This window comes from Parasteatoda tepidariorum, chromosome 4, assembly GCF_043381705.1.
Source record: "Parasteatoda tepidariorum isolate YZ-2023 chromosome 4, CAS_Ptep_4.0, whole genome shotgun sequence".
In the NCBI taxonomy this organism is placed as follows: domain Eukaryota; kingdom Metazoa; phylum Arthropoda; class Arachnida; order Araneae; family Theridiidae; genus Parasteatoda; species Parasteatoda tepidariorum.
Window position 1 is genome coordinate 96,494,903 of NC_092207.1, and position 18,770 is coordinate 96,513,672.

Genomic DNA, 18,770 nt, shown 5'->3' on the forward strand with positions numbered 1-18,770 from the left:
TACGGTATGAAACACCGGTACATCCGTGAAATATATTTTTTCCTTTAAATAATGTACCGTATTGTTTATAATAATACTTATTTAATTAGAGTGTTTAAATGATTTTACTATAATAATTACTGTAAAGATTACGATATATAAATTTTTTCGTTCCGTAACTTGTTCCCTTTGAGTGCCGGTATCTTTTTTGCTTAAATTGATTCAGAATTCTTATTTTTTAAAATAAGTTTGCAGCACGTATTGCCATAATAAATTCGGTTTAAAACTTTCAATATTTCATTTTATAATTTTTTTAAAGTGCACAAAAAATAAAGGATTTGTTGAGATGAATTCGTATTATAAATGATAGAAAGTGGACATTTTATGAGGCTGTGCTTGATAGTTTTATAGTTTTCTTATTGTTTCATACTATTTTTCAAACTTGCAGTGTAAACTTTAGTTTGAAAAATTTTTGGATACGAGAGCTTCGCCCTGAAAGTATCAAATTGATGGAATGAAATATTTTAACTTGAAAGATATTTTCAAATTGAAGAAGTTAAAAATAACTGAAAAACATATAAAAATAAGAAATTTTATCAAAATTTTCGAAAATATTACTGTAATTTTTGTTAGAAACACTTTAATTTTGAAAGTACTTCATACTTAATATTTTTAGGCTTGAACTTACTTCATAGTTAACAGCATTTTTATTTTTTTTAAAGTGAAAATTAAAAATAGAGAAAATCTAAAATCGCTATTTCTAAAAAAAAAAAAAATCAATTTCTTTAGGTCAAACTTTTTTTTACGGTACTTTTGTCGAAAAAGCAGCCAAGTTTTAATTTCGATCACCACCTCTAAATATGAACATATTTTCTTTTTCATTAATTCAAACCTTTTTCTTTTTATAAAATGGCTAAAAGTTTTTAATCTTAATTCACCAATTGTAGAAGTAAACTAATTTTCTTTATCCTTAGCTCAAATTCCTTGTTCTTGAAATTAAAAGAAAAGTGTTAACCCTAAAGTCGCCACCTTAAAATAGGAACCAATTTTCTTCCTTTGTAGTTCAGATCTTTTGTTCTTACAAGTAGCAAAAAAAATTTAACGTTAAGTAGCCATATACATATATGTGAACTGAATTATTTTTCTTTGGGTCAAATAATTTGTTCTTGAGGAATAATTATATTCCATTAAGCAAACGGGATTTTTCGAATTCTTTACATTTTTAAATAATCTTGATAAACAACATTGTTACATAATGGAGCCTAATTCATTGTCATTCCTTTACGTCAAAAACATTTTTAGTCTATTTATACTATTCCATAATGTTAGTTATTGTGTAATTAAGTCCGCTTATTTTTATATTCAAAAAGTTAATCTTAAATCTTTAATCATTCGTTCATTTTGAAGTCGTCTGCAGCATAAAGTATAGTCATACTGTGATAAAGTGTTAGTATCGTTTACATTTAGCGCTCATATCGTTTTCTTAACTATTTAAAAATAAGGTTACTGAAAGACATTTATTAACAGAGTCACTACACATAACTACTTAAACAAAGCTCATGAGCTATAACATGATAGCAAGTATACATAAAATGATCAGTTAAATATCAAGATATTTATTCTACTAATGTAAATAACTGCATCTTAGAAAATAAATTTTTGTTACAATTTATTTAATTATAAAGACTATTAATTTTTTTTCATGTTTACATTAAACATAAATATCTTAGTAACTTCTAAAGTTATTCAAAAATAAACAAATTTAACTGGATTCTATTTTTGAAAGAACGTAAATTATATACATTATCTGGATGTAAGCGAGTTCATCAAATATTTAAATTATTCCTTTAAATACAGGAACAATCTTAAGACAGCAGCGGGAAAAAAGTATTTTTATATTTCAAATACTTTATTTTATATCCAAATAGCAGAACTGAGTTTTCTTTTCTCAAATTTCGAAGAACCTTCTTCTGTTGCATACTGGAAATATTCTTTTACTATATTTACCCACACAAACGCCCGAAGGAGATCAGAATCATTCAAAGGAATTTTATTTATCTTCTATATATCCCACAGCCATTCATTTCCACTATGGAAGCTCTACATTTATTTCGATTTTTTCTCTCTTTTTTTTGATATATAGGTATATGTATATTTTTCATGGATGGCTCAAAGCATTTCAAGTTGAAGTTAAAGCGGCAGTAAAGCGTATTGGGAAGGGGGGAAGAGAGAGAGAAAGGTAAAAACTGAATAACGTTCGAAAAAAAAGAGATGTAATCTTCCTCATGGAAAAAACAGTTAGAAAAGTTTATTTTTTTCTTCGTTAATACGGCTTAAGTTCGCTCGAGTTGAAAATGAATTTCTTAAAATTGTATTTTGTGGGATTCGGGAAGTCAACGAATTATTTTGGGTTTCTGAATAGATTTTTTTTAGATAGTAATGCTCCAATATTTGTTCTGCCATATTAGTTGTAGATCAATCAAAATAGTCTTTTAAATTTCTTTTTGACTTATATTCATAATTGTATGCAAAAAGGAAGATAATTTCTTTATACTTTGAATGTAAATATTGGTTACTTTACGTTTAGAAATAAGCAATAATTGTAAAATATTTCACTGAGAAGAAATTTCTGGTAAAATTACTGTACTGTGTGGTAAGGACATTTCAGGTAAGAAAAACCACTTTAGTTAATAAACAAAAATACACGGTATTTAAACCATTCATTTGGTAGTTTTTATTATGATAAAATTACCAAATGTTCCCATATATACACGGTAAATTTTACCATATTCTGACAGTTTTTGATAGGAAAAAGGTAGTAAATATTACCTTTTCAAAGCGATGAGTACGATGATCGGCTGAAAATAAGTTTTTTGAAACTGATTAATTTGTGAATGAGTTAAACTAGCATCACTGAAGAAACCTCTTTTTAAACAACATAGAAATTCAATGATGCATTTTGATAAAACACTTTTACAAGAAGGATAAGACTTCTCACTCAGTTGAAGATACACAAAGAGAAAGTGAAATCTGAAAAACGAAGAGGAATAAAGCATAAAATTCAAAACTAATATTCAATTAATATTCAGACCTTGAAAAGATAGATGAGATGAGAGTCACATGACATAAGAGTTTCAGTTCAGAAAAACCACACTTCCTGGTTGTAAAATAAAGCTTCAGAGATCATTTTATCCCGCAGTTTTGACCGTACTTTTTTTCTCAGTATAGATATAAGAAACATAAGTATAATATTTTAATGATTAATTGTAAAACTTCTTTCTTTGTTTTTGTTTTATTTTCGAAAGTTAAGTATATTATATAGTGTTAAAGGCAAGTGGAATTATTCAGTTAACTCACAATGCCTATTTATGCATAAATGCATGTATACAATATATATATACAATACGCAGGATGCATATATACAATGAGAATTATTGGTATTTATAATGTAGGGCATTTCTCAAAATATGGTAAACATTACACGGTTTATTTCTGAAATACAATAAAATATTAAGATAGAAGCATAAATTAAAGTAATTTTTAGAATATTATAAAATATGCACAATAATTTCATACTTGCTAATAAATAACAGATCCGTTGTTCTCGGCACCATTCCGTCACCTGTTGAGAGAACTTGCAGCATTTTATAAGTTACTCTCTGCTCAAATAAATGGAATAATTTTATGTAAACAAAATAGTAGGCATTTTTTAATTTAAGAATAATCATTTTACACTTCATAACAATGTTCGATAAATGCAGGCCTGCCAACTACTAGGCACACCGTGTACATTTTCGTTACGTTCAGGTGGCGATAGCGGACAAATTTTTAATTTGTTATACTATTAAATAATCCTATGACAAGCAGTGTCTGTTAATTATCTCCTATATCATTAACCAGAACATTTTGCCATAAAAGTTTTTCAAGAAAGTAGAGTTTATTTTCTAAGGTATTTGAAATGCATTGATTGCAAATTATTAAAAAAATCCAGTTACTGTTGTGAATTTAAATAATTTAGTAACTTGATTGCAAATGTTTTTTTTTAAAGTAAGAGTTACACCGTTAGAAATTTCTCGGAAAAAAGGTTAACAATTTATTTAAGATTCTTTTTTTTGTTGCCATATTTAAACAAAACAGTAAAATTTAAATGAGATGATATTAAAACTATTAACAGTGAAAAAAATCGTTTATTAACTGCTTTCTTCTAATACGGTTAAATAACCAGAATTTTATCTCATCAACTAAGCCCACCTAATGAAGCCACTTAGTTCCTTACAGCTGGGTACATATTATTGCCGAGAGGGCTAATCTGTCAATCTAATGACCAACAAACAGAACTGGAGCTTGAGTCTCAGCGTTCATACCACAGTATTTTCGACATTTTCTTCAGCGCAAGAAGAGTTACCAGTGTCCTGTACTTCCCGATTTTTGACCCTGGACTGTTAGAATATGATACTATTATTCACACATTGATGAAAGCACCAAAAAGCTGCTTAATACAAAAAGTCTAGTCTTTCCCATCTGTAGTGTTTCCATTATTTTCAAATTATGCTAGGTGTAAATGGTAAAAAAAAAACCTGCATGATTATAGTTTTTGTATTTATGGTTTTTGAACGATAGTAGTTGTAAACATTTTTAAAACAGTAAAGGCAAGAAATGTCATTACTATAAGCTTTAGGGTTAATTGGATGCACAGACTGCTGCCAGTCATTTTACCAAAATTTTAGAATTAAAATTTTAACAATGTATAAAAAAAGTGCATCAAAATAATGTGCAGAACTACAAAATAACTACAAAACTACAAAATAAAGTGCAGCTATTTTGAAAAGCAGATAATATTTTAACTCTTGTAAACAACAGGGGCAGACAAAAAGTGAAGCAAAAATTCCAACTTTCACCATTAATTCTTTCTAGCTTAATATTTTGAAAAAAGTATCTACTTTTGTTTTGTTAATCTGTTTTATGTCAAAAAAGTAACGATGTTATAAAAACAAGATTTCATAAGAACCATGTTTCCATTTCGGTCCAAAGAATTAGTTTTATTCCAAAAATTTAATATTTTTTAAAATTGTATTCTAATTTTTGAAATTTTCCATTAGTCCATCAAATTAGTCATGACAGTCGTCTATGACAAACAAACGCCTCAATTCACAGGGTGACATAAATAATTTAAATACACATCATACTATAATTTTAACGTTTATGGAAGAATTATAATCTTGCATTAAAATACAGATAAAAAATCATCTTTTTCTATTGTTTTCTATCGTATTGCAAAGCGATAAACGTGTGACAAAATTTTCTACTATGTCTCGTAACTCAGGAGATTTAAAGGAAATGGAGATTTAAAGCTGTGTGAAAGAAATGGTGGTTCTTGTGCAGTAAGAAAGCAAAAAAAATGTGCCTCGTGCCAAACTTAGATGAGCTGTAGCTAAATTCTGAAGAAATAATTTTTTGCTTTGTTTCTGAAATATGAAAATTTATGAAAATTTATGAGAAAGGAAGCATTGCATCTTTTTAAATAAGTTTATGATATGTTGCTAACAAGTTATTTAGTTTCCAATTTCAAAGAAGTTATTGCTTATCACCCAAAATCAAAATATAATTTATCAAGAATCAGATTAGAATGGTTGTACTGTATTTTGTTGCTTACAAAATAGAGAAGAAATCAAATATTTTTAAAAAATAATATGGTGTATAATTAGTAACCATACAACAAAATAATTCCAACAAATCAATAAGCATATTAATAAGTAATTGCTTAATTAACTGCGTCAGTCTTGCAGTGTAATTGTTTTCCACATTTTAACTATAACAGGTTAAAATAATAATCTGAACATAAATTAGCATTTCTCGTTAATGAATGATATTAGATAAATAAAAATACACAGGCATACTAAAGTCTTATTTGTTTTTGCATTTAATAATTTCTTTTGATCCGCAATATATTTGCTTTCATTTCTTTGAAATCTAAATCGAAGCACTCAAAACTTTTGCTTCTCGGACACTTTGATTTATACCGAGCAACTTTCTCTATATCATTGTCAAAATGTTATCACCCTTTTCACCTTTTGACGGAAAGAAATGCTCTTTTATGTGAATTACAGACTTTTGAAAGGAAGATCCACGTGTTCCTGTCTTCTATTCAACCTCAGAAGAAATTGATTGTTGGATCTGGGGTTGGGAGCGGAGTCATCCGCCCGAAAAATGTCTTAACTTTGGCATTTATTTGTGACCTCATTGTACCCGAATGATAAATAAATGGAGTTTTGGAGGCGCTTTATTTTTAAGATCTAAAAGAGGTTCGAAAGTTGTTTTAGGTAAGCTGGTTTTTTTGTTGATGGTAAAAGTCGTAAACTGGAGAAACTGTTTATATATACGGTACCCTGATAAAATGCATTTTAAAATAATTTGATGTAATATTCAATAAATTTGTTGCGTTTTACATAATAACTGCGAAATTTTTTTTTTAATTTCTGTAAGCAATCAATTAGCAATTCTTTTCGCTTAATGATCTAGATTCATGGGAATCATTTTATATTAATCTTTCGTTCACGGCACTTAGCATGATGAAGTCATTCTGGTCCACTTATTGCACCAGCCGTAAGCAAAGGTTTAAGAATGCTTTAAAAACTATTTATGAGCTTTCTACCATACCTTATTTATTCAATTTGTTTTTAATTTTGCTCCCTTTTTTTCAATTTTCAATTTGTTATTATTTTCTTTCTTACCTTTTTTGCTTTATTGCCTATAGAAAGATCATGAAATTTTTTAAATTACTTCCTACAAGAGGGGTGTGAAGCTTTTTTTCGTATTACTTACACGAGGGGCATAGAGAGTCTCCTGTACGGAGAGTCATAACTCGTGGACGGAGGGAAATCATCGTATATCAAATAGATTTTCCTGCGATTTATTTTTAAGAAATTTCGCTGTTTTCTTCGAAATATTCTGTTATTTTCCTCTACTGGAGAAAATTAAATATTGGACTGGAGCCTCTGTTTGACCAAACTGGTGCCACCCTATAACACTTCTCTTGTTTGATTTGGTTTTGTCTAATTTATTTGATGTTAACTCAGTTATTTGTAATTCTTCTTTACTTCATTTCATACTTGCTTATAGCATCAAGGCAGTTGAATGTCTCGAACTTCAAACATGCAATAAAAAAAGTTGAATGATTCTACAGTCAGATTTCTATAGCTATGACGTTTTTATTATGGAAATTTCTCCTTTTTGAAAAGTATCGTCTACATACGAGAATTTTGAGACAAGCGAATGGATGAATATCGATTCAAAAATGAATTTTAAACCAGTATTTCTTGTCAATTCCTCCAGAATCGCAACAGCCAATTCTCATACTTTAAAACTTTTGTTGTCTAATACTTTAATTTTTAGGCATCATCTGTGTGTCGTTGCCAGAGCATTATTACCATATACACCTACAACGTATGACGCGTTATTTTATCTGAGCCAAGAAATTTTTGAAAGCAGTCTCCACGTGTTTCTGTCTTCTATTCATATCCTGGCAAAATTGATTGTTGGCCCTGTTTATGGTGAGCGGAGTTTCTCGAGCGAAAAATGGCATTTATTGTGTCTTCATTGTACCCAATGATAAATAAATGGGGTTTTCGAGGCGATTTATTTCTAGAGTCTGAGAGAGATATAGAGTTTTGGGACAACTTTATGCGTCTCGAATATTGAAAGTTGAACTATAAGAAAAGGGAAATATGACGCTTAACAGTTTCGGATTTCTTTACAAAAACATTTTTTTTATGTATGAAATATATATATAGTATAGATTTAGAGATTTAAGCAACTTTATGCATTTTTATTTTTTGTATTAGCATTATAGTTTCTGTATCAAGAAAGCAACTAAGTAAACATTTAAATAAATACTTAAACATTTGATTATATCCCGATAGCATGCAAATAATAATTAATGAAAGTTATATAAAATTGTCCTTTTGAAGATGAACTGAAAAAGAGCGGGTAAATTGAAAATCACATGAAAAGCAGGCTAAGTGTAAGGTATTTTATGAAAGAAGCATTTTAAGTTAAATTTAAGTTCATTCCAGTTAGCAGAGCAATTAAAGTCTTTGTAGTGCTTTTTAATTAAAAAAGGATCAATTTTTGATTTCAGAATTATTTAATGTAAGTAAATAAATACTGTTTCTTCACCTGAATAAAATGTCTCATAATATACATTTAATTATGTAAAGTGGTAAAAAAAATGTGTGTTTAAAGTGAAAAAATTGAGAGAAATCGACACAAGTTTCAGCATTACGCTAAAAACAACTTCAGAAAATACTCTACTTACTCTACTACACTAAAAGATGCAGTTAATTATTCAATGAATTATATTTGATAATACAAAAATTTCAATTGGTGCAAAAACTTATGAAGGTGGTGAAAGTTTGTATTTTTCTAGCACTCAAAAATTGGTGAGATTCCTCTCACCAATTCTCACCAACAGAAGTAATTTGAAACAGAAAACGTAAAATTGTTAAAAAATGAAAAAATAACCAAAGGGGAAAACTAATACTAGGAAAGCCCCGAGGTTTGGAAGTGATACAGAAAACTTAAAGAAGCCAACGAAAAATAAAGCTTTAAAAATCTATAAACACCGCATTAGTCGAGAGAGGCAAGTCAAGACAGATTGCCTTTCCAAAGAAAAGATGATGAGAAATTCAGAGAAAGAAAAGTAGTGAGAAATTCATGTCTTAAATGAGATTCCGGGGCATCAGGTTGAACTGATGCGACATGATTGGAAAAATAATTTTAGTATTATCGATAACAAATTTATGCCCACGATTCCAACAATGTGCAGCAATAGATGATTTAACGTATTTTTGATAAAGGAAATACCTAACGTATTCCTTTATTCTAAAAATATGATAAAACATGTTTTGAGTGTTTTGTATTACGAAGTATATCTTTTTGCTTCCATTTCTTGTGACTATTTATTGAATATTAACCTGCAATGGCTTAAAAACGCAATTCCTTGACTCAATAAATTATTGCAAAATTACCAGTTGTGCCTTTGATGTTTTTCGAAGCGATGACAATTAGTTTTTAAGAAAAATATTTACTTGCAGAGGATGTACGCTAAATAGACTAACGAATTCTAAACTCAAATAATAAAAACACCGTTTGAGAAAAAGTGCGTCGATTGTTGCATTGTTTTTTAAAAAGCAATACATTTTCTAAAAGAAAAAGAAATCATCGCATTCCAATAGTTTAAAATTTTTGTGAGCTTTTGTGTTCTCTGCCTCTCTAGACCCATTAAATATTCACTGAAAATTTATCCTGGTTTGGACAACGCAGAGCTATTTATTCAGGCCATGAAATTCTAACACTGGAAATATTTATTGTATAGTTTATCTATAAAAATAGTTTAATCTCGTAATCATAGCCATCGCCACTGCTTCTGACAAACGGCGAGGGAGTTCTTTCCATAGAGAAACTATATTTAAGAAGGCTACTTATAATAGACGGATCATACCACAATCTATAGCACAGTCACACAGTAAACAGAAGTTGCACAACAGTTGCACAGAATTACTTAATTGCTTTTCATAAAAAAATACAGCAAACGTCACATTTAAAAAAAATCTTGTTTGCGTTCGTGGTATTTGCATGGGAATATGGGTCAGTCATTTAGTAGACATCATGCATAATGTTTCACAACAAGTCATTTGTGTAGGACAGTAGTTTTAACTCTTGTCACCCACATAGTTTATTTATCAATGTAGAAGAGAAAATGCCAAAACAGTTAGAAATAAATATCAGTTATTTTTGTGACAATTAGTCTATGTGTTTTTTTCATTGATTAGTCTATCAAACCATTAACTAATTTTAAGTATTGTGCTACTTTATATCACTAAGCGGATATCAAACTTAATTCTAAAGAAGATCTAAACGAGAAAAAATCTATAACAAAATGTTAAGCTAACTATAATTGATATCAGTAGAAACTGGTTTGATATTCCTTAACTATCATAATTCCTTTAGAAACTAATTTAATGCATCCTATTGTTTGTATCATTAATGAGAAACAGTATCCAGTGATTGTTAAATCAATTAAGATTTTATGTACTACTTAAATCTTTAATTGAAAAATTGCAATTGAAATTTCTAAGCCTTTCCTATCCAAATGAAAGTATTAAATAAAAACAAACTTCTATTTGAATAAAGATAAATTATTATGAAGATAAATTAGAATAAAGATTTAATAGAAAAAGTTTTTATAATATGCAAATATTGTGCAAATTTATCAAAAAAGAAAATTGAGAATATTAAATAAATAAAATTTAATTTTGAAACCTAAATAAAATAAGAAGGAAAATTTATATTTCAAATATATTGTAGTATAACGAAAACGGTTAATAAAAGCTTATATAGATAAAAAAATTAATAGATTGGAAATGCGAGAATGCTAATTAGTTTTTTTTCATGAAACTCGCTTAAGCAATTAACAAGTAATCAACTTTTACATTACATTATAATTACATTTTGCATTAGCTTTTAATTATCTTTTACATTACATTTTAATTAATTTTAACAGTGATTTAAATTTATCTTATACAAAGACTAGTTTACTTATTATTGTATGTAAAAATTGAATTTTTAATATCAAAGATTTTTCATATTTTCAATTTCAAAATTCTTTAGTAGTATGCTCTTTTGAAAGAAATAACACGGAAATATATTGTGCACAAATATGTATTCTTAAGGATTTCTCTTTATTATATTTGGGTATAAATGCATTCTTTTTATTATTCCATTCTCTTTCTTAAGGCTTCACCGAGTCAAAGAAAAGATGCATGGATTAAAGGAATTCGATTGAAATAAGAGTAAAATGAGAAATGAGTTTTAAGGAATTTCATAAAATATTTCGTATTTCGATTATTTGCTTGAGCTTCTTTTTTAATAAAGGAAAAGGCCGGAATAAATTAATTATAGAATTAAAATACCATTAAAAGAAAAACAATCATCGAAACTTAACGAAAATTGGAATGCGTGTTGTAGTGTTTAATGGTGCAATTACTGGTTTTTAACGAATTTTAAATAGACATTTATTATATTGCGCTTACATAAAGGCTCAATAAATCTCCGAAATTCTTACGTGCTCTGTTGGGCTTGGTTGTTTACAAAAAGCTTGGCCAAATTAAACTTTTATATGTCTAAACATCGTTTCACATCTATCCAAAATTTTTTTTCCCAATGCTCATTCGGGAGCCGTGATAGCTCAGGGGATAGAGAGCTCGCCTTCCCCGTAGGTGAACCGGGTTCAAATCCCAGTTATGGCTTGTTGATACGAATTCGCATCCGGTTTGTACCAACCACAGTGCTGACGTGAAATATCCTCAGTGGTAGACGGATCATGAGTTAGAATCCCCTTGCAGTCAAGCTAACCGTGGGTGGTTCGCGCGGTCTTCCTCTCCATGTAACGCAAATGCGAGTTAATTCCATCAAAAAGTCCTCCCCGAAGGCAAATTTCTCTCAATACTTGATCCAGGAGTTCCCTTGTCTTCTTCCTTGTCAAAATTACAAGGCTACGAAGTTAAACATTAGTAGTCGTAAACCCATAACATTGGGTTCAACGACGGTTATAAAATTTAAAAAATTATAAAATACTCATCCGGAAAATGACTTTCGTCATTTTGGTATCAGAAGGCGACTCTTTCGGGGACATCATACTAAGTGCGTCAACTTTTCTCTCACAGTAAGTAACAGAGAAGACAAGAAAATAACATCCAGGCCTTATCCGGAATTCGAACCCTGGGCCTTTTCCACTTGAGATCTGTTCCCTGACCACCATACAGCCCGGTCGGGCTCTATCAAAACATATGAATGCGCCTTTTTACTGTGTCGGAAGAATGACAGCAACAACATTATGTTTGCAATACATCAACATTTTTATTTTAGAAATGGATCAGAAGTATTAAGTATTATTAACCAAAAAATATGATAGTGTTGACTTGCGTTACAGATTTCTTGCGTTGCATGAATAAGCATTGATTCAATAAATACAGAGCGATATTAGTAACATAGAAGTATTAAATAAAGTCTATAAACCGTTTAACATACCTACGTTCTTTTGTGCAAAACAAACTCCATTCAAATGTGGTTGTTCTATCAAAATGTAAAGGATACATGATTTAAGGCAAATAGTGTAAATAAACGTAACAATATTTTGTGAATAAATAAATAATTTAACTTTGTTCCCTTAACTATTATTTATGAGATTAAATTTAGCAACATTTAAATTTTATTGAATAAAAATGATATCCATTTTTTTCTCCTTCTTTAGAATTCGTAAATTAAACAAAATATAAGTAGAAAAAAAGTAAATTTGTGATGCAAATAATTATTAAATTTAATTTGCGTGACCCAAATATTGGTTGGGCGCAAACTTGAGTTCACGCCTCTGTTTGGATCTAAAGGTTGTGAGTTCAATTAAAAAAACAAACAAATGGTTTTTCTAAGCATCAAAGTGCTTCCTAAATCAGACGGTCATTCAGTTGAATGGTGGGTAGAGTCTTTATTTACCATGACTTGAGCTGAGAATCTTTTTCACAATGCACACTGTAATGAATTCCGGATCAATTTATGGTATGAAGTACCCTAACTTTGGGTGCATCATCCATAAAATTCATTTTACTGTAAAATCCATTTTCACCATGATATTTTCACCGTAATTTTCACAGTAGTATTTTTTTAATTACAGTGATTTAGGGATTTTATAGTAAATATTACTATAAAAAAATTCCGGTACATCAAACTCATTGTTTCGTAAAACTTTTTTTAAAAATTTGATTCATTATTTTTTACAGTGGCAGGTAACCTGGTGGGATTTCAATTCCTCAGATCGTTTCTGAGTAGTTTAGAATACACTGTCATGAAATGTCTTTGATGGTTTAAAAGTCGTTTAAGTTCATGCATGTTTGGATGGTAGGTGGAGCGTGGTACGGAGACCAGGTGATTACTATTGTCATTTTCTTTCTAAGATTTTAATTGTGTTCAGTTCTATGTAAGTTTAATGTAGTTCAGTTCTATGCAATATTTGAATCACTATACTCGCATTATTTAGAAAACTGCACAAGTGTTACAGGAAATGTGGAAAACAAATGTCTTTACCTGCATAAAGGTAGAGGCAAATACAAATTAAAATTAATTACTGCACAGCATTTGATTCTCGATTGAAAGTCGGTATGGAATTCTGAGATATAAATGATTTGTCTCAATTCTAAGAATCCAGATTAACAATTCTCAAAATCGGAAGAGAGACTTAGTTTTTTAAGCAATTTACTAGGAATGTCAAATTAGTACATTCTGGTACATTTTAAATAGTTATTTGCTTTTTATGCGCCCACTTATAATTGTGTAGTTCGATCTAAGAAAGCTGCAAAAAAACATTTGTAATTCTTGAAGTGAATTTCGGGATTAGAGAATCATTAAAAGGTTTAATTGAAGAAACATTTAAAAATGTTTTATTCGAAATATACTAAATATAGTTTGTGAAAAGTAAAAGTATTTAACAACTAAATAAAATAATGAGTTTTAAAGACCTGTTTTTATTTAGTTACCTTCATCTTGAAATATTTATATAGTAATAACCGGCATTTGAAAACTAAAAAAAGGAATGAAGTTTTTTCATGACTTAATTAAAAATGAAGAATTTTCAAAGGATATATATATATATATATATGTAATACAAAAATTAAATACTTTTATATTAATAAAAGCATTAAAACATCATTCCTTTTCATAAAATATCTTTAGTAAAGGATAAGGGTAGAAGTTCTATTTTGGGACTTCAAGGCTAAAAGCATGCCAATGAATAATAATTAGANTTACCAAATTTGAACATGCATTAAAAAACAATATTTTTTTGAAATTAATTTTAGCAAAATCATTACCAAAGTGTCTGGTAAATATTACTTGGCCTTTTAGTGTTTCTAAAGAACTAGAAATATGGTTAATGTCACCATATTTTGATAGTTTTTACCAAATTTTTTTCTCAGTACGAAAGGAACACTTTTTGGTGTACCAGTAAAATATCTAATTTTTGAAAGAGATTTAAGTTTGCAATCATTTTCAGACTGAGATATTTGCAATAAATGAAAGCTCTATTATAAAATTATATTTCATAAAGCACAAGTTTTAATTATTAATTACCAAATAAAATCAGCTTCCAAAAACTATTAAAAAAATGTTTATCAAAGTAAATATTTATCTATTTATCCCTCTTTCACACACATATATATATATATATATATATAACAAAATAAATAAATACAAAAACGCACGAAGAAAATTAAAAAAAACAATAAGTTTCATTTATTGCGCATAAGCTGAACTCATTAGATAAGTTCAAAATGAAGGATAAAACAAAGGAAAATTACAGGCATATGAAAAAAAAGGGGGGGGAAGAAAAATAATAATAATAATAATAAAAAACAACTATTGAAAAAAAAAGGACGAAATTTTTTTTTAAAAATCCGGAAAATATAGTGGTAGAACTATATTTAATTATAATGATATAAGCAAAAATTTAGGGAGTATATACATCAGATTATGAATGTCACTGTGAGGAAGGGAAATGTTTTGATTTTGTTGATAAACATCATAAGCATATTATTACTGGTAATTTAAATATTATAGAAACTTAGAACTTAGGAATTTGATGATAAAAGGTTCAAAATTTAGACTCATTTACCATATCAATAAAATTCTAAAATACTTTCTTAATGATCTCAATAGCTTTTGCTTAAAGATATCGAAAAGATTTTCTTTACCTTTAGGTATGCTAACAGAGTGGAAATGGGGTGTTTATTATTACTTTAAAACTTTGTTTTCAATAATAAGGATAATTTAAATAAGAGTAACAATCCAACAAATTTTTTTAATATTGTTCAGTCAATTAAGCAACTTCAAAAAAAATTTGTAATTACTCCCCTAAACAAAGCTAACAATAATTATGCAATCTTCTGTAAAAAATTCTATGCTGAACTTTTAAATACGGAAATAAAAATTAGTAAAGATTTTAAACTTAGTAATTTTAATAATAATATTGTCATTAAAATTTTTTAGCTTTATATAAGATATAAAAAATTAAAATTATCAATATAAAATTTCCTTACTTAATTATCAGTCCTAAATTTCATAAAATTCCTGTAAAATTTTGAACTATCACACGCGGATCTAATACTTATCTAACCAAACCTGGTACCATTTTCTCTAACTACTTAAATAAAATTATTAACAATGTTTCTAAAGAAGGTTTCTCTTGGATTCTCACTAATAATCAACCGATTTTAAAATTCATTAAACATAATAAAATTAATTCTATTGCGACTTTTGATTTCCTGGATCTTTTCAATAGCATTCCCCTTTCTAAACAAAAAGATGTCCTTTTGAATTATTTCTATGATTTTAAGAATTTCCTTTGTTGCGATTTTGATTATTGGGAAATTCTGATTAATTTTTGTCTTTTTAATAATTTTCTTTACAATGGAAAGGATATTTTTCTTCAATTTGATGGAACACCACAAGGATCTAATTATTCATCTCACTTAGCTAACTTATTTTTACACTATTATGAAAAAAAAATATACTCTTGGTATTAAATTTGTTTTTAGATATATTGATGACTTAGTTATCTTTAATTTTCAAGATTATACTATTTTATTAAATGATATTTACCCTGAGGAATTAATCTTGTTTCGTAATCATGATGATAATATTAATTTCAATTTTTTGGATTTGGATATTATAAAAGATAAAAATATCTGCTTTGTTGATTTATACGATAAAAGAAATGATTTTAATTTTAATATAAATAAACTAATTACTTGGAATTCGAATGTTTCTAGGAGCAACTATTTAAATACCACTTTTAATGAAATGAATAGAATTAAAAGAATATGTAGTAATATTCATTTATCCAAAAAACAAATCGATAAACTCTTTCAAAATTTGATAAAAAACAATGGATACCCAATTAAAGTAATAAAATACTATATAAAATCATTGAATTAATAGTATATTTTTGTGGATATATTTACTAAGAATTTTCTCTGTTAATTTATATAATTTTCCCATGAGCAAATCCTTTTCGGGTAAATCCGTTGCCAAAATTATTTACTAAATAATTTCTTTGTTAATTTGCATAATTTTTCCATGTGCAAATTCAATTCGCGCAAATCCGTGGTCAAAATTTACTAAAAAATTCCTTTACAAAAAAAATTCCTTTGTTAATTTATATAATTTTTCCATGTGCAAATCCATTTCGGGCCAATCCGTGGCAAAAATTATTTACTAAAAATTTCTTTATTAATTTATACAATTTTTCCATGTGCAAATCATCCATTTAGGGCAAATCCGTGGTTAAAATTATCCACTAAAATTTTTTTTCATTGTTAATTTATATAAATTTTCCATGTGCACGTCCATTTCGGGCAAATGCGTGGGTAAAATTATTTACTAAAAATTTATTTATTAATTTATACAATTTTTCTATGTGCAAATCCATTTCGGGCAAATCCGTGGCTAAAATTATCTACTAAAAAATTTCTTTGTTAGTTTATATAATTTTTCCATGTACAAATCCATTTCGGGCAAATCCGCGGCTAAAATAATGTGCAAAACAGGCAATTCATGTTTCTCTTTTCTATTTTATATTTTTTCTTAAATAAATATTTATTTTCTAAGATTATTTATGGTCAACTTTTTTAAATTATCCAGTATAATATTACCTTGCGCACATCCATTTCAGGCCCGTGCTTGGTAACTAACAAGTCAAACGCACTTCAGCAATGCAGTAAGAACGGCACTTTAAAACAAAACTCCTCTAGTTACGCTCAATTTGCGCTTTTGTTTTCATATTTTGCAATCTGGCAATCTTGTTACGAAAATATTTTTTAAATCATTCTTGAAAAATTTCCCGTTCATGTAAGTACATTTGAATTCGCTACTCGCTTTATAGATTTTGTGTTATTCTGTTTTTTCTTTTTATTTTATTTTATTTTCTGTTTTTACGTGTTATTTTTACTTATTGTGTTCTATTTTATTTGTTGTAATTTTTGTAGAAAAATGTTTTGAGTGCTCCTCACACTATTGTATTAATATATTTTGCTTTGGCTATATTGATACAATATCAGATAGCACTCTTTTTTGCGGATATAATCGTGTGGGCTTATGAAAAGATTATATTTTCCGGATTTTCAAAAAATTTTTTTACCCTTTTTTTCTTCTTCTTTATCCCAGTTGTTTGCTATTTTTTTTATTATTATTTTTCTTTCCCCCCTTTTTTCATATGTCTGTAATTTTCCTTTGTTTTATCATCATTTTGAACTTATTTATATATATATTGCAACGGATACAAAGTTTTTTGATGAAAGAAATATTTTTCACATTTTATTGCTTCGTTTTATGTCAACAACTTTTATAAATAACCCATAAAAACATACCGTTTTTACAATTCAGATGAAACAAAGAAAAGATATTTTAGACAATAGTTCGAAATTCATGTAACAGATTTATACGTATACAACAGATACAAATTAACTGATTTACAAAATATCAGAGATATCCAACTAATTCCATTTATGTTAACAATTTTTACAATTAAACTGAAAAAAGACAACCTTTTTACAAATTAGATGAAAAGAAAAGAAATTTAAGATAATGGTTCGTGCAAACAACATTTCCGAAACGAAATAACGCTATTAGCTCAAATAAAAATACTGCGCTTTTATAGACAGTTTGAAAGATAACCCCTCAAGCATTACCTTTTCATAAATGTATTATCTAGGAAAAAAAAAGTATGTTTTTTTCCTTAAAAGGAAATCCTTATTGGCGGGTTTTTGAAAAATTAAGTTAACAGACCAAATCTCTTCAGAAAGGCTACTTAAGTAATTGCATCTTATTTTTGGATAGCCAGCAAGATATTTAGAAAAAAAAAATACGATAAGGAAATCAAACCTTTTGTTCATGTTACACTTCTAGTTGCGATTCATTAATTAAGTCACTTTTCCCTATGTGACGACAATCAAAAAAATATATTTTAAATGTTAAAGCAGTTTTTGAAGAACAGTTGCTTTATTTAATGTTTCAGATAAAAATAAAATTTAAAAATACTTAACTTAAAAAAGAAGTGAAATTTCATTTGCTAAAAGCTTTTAAAATGTTAACTAAACTCAATTGGTAAAAAGTATCTAAGCTAAAAAAAAATTCTTAAATTTCTTACCTCTTTACCTTTAGAACTGAATTTTTAAAACTTAAGGCATAATTTATAGCTTAAAAAAGTAAATATTTTTACCCAAATGATTTCATTAAAGTTCACTTGCTACAAAGAAAAAAATAACATTGAGTTTGAAAGATATACTTAAGAACATAAATTTAAAGTTCAATAAGAAGAACTAAAATTCCTTTATTGAATTTTAAATTTATTTACTAAGTCATGTTGAGGAATATTAGTTTTGTCTTTATTGATTTGATAAAAATGGCAAAAAATCAAATTTTTAATTAATTTATATTACTATATTTTATATTATCTATGATATATAATTCTCTTACGTGGCTCCCAAAATTTGGCTGTATTTCTTTTCCGCCGCTGGCAACGTTTGCTTTGTTTTGAAAACACCAAAGCATTCTGCCTTTTAATGATGTGTTTCTGATCTAATATATATAATTCTCTTTCGTGGCTCCCAAATTTTGGCTGAAGTACTTTGTACAACTAAATAAGATTCTTTTCACAACAGTTAAATATTTACTTTATTTTCTTCATT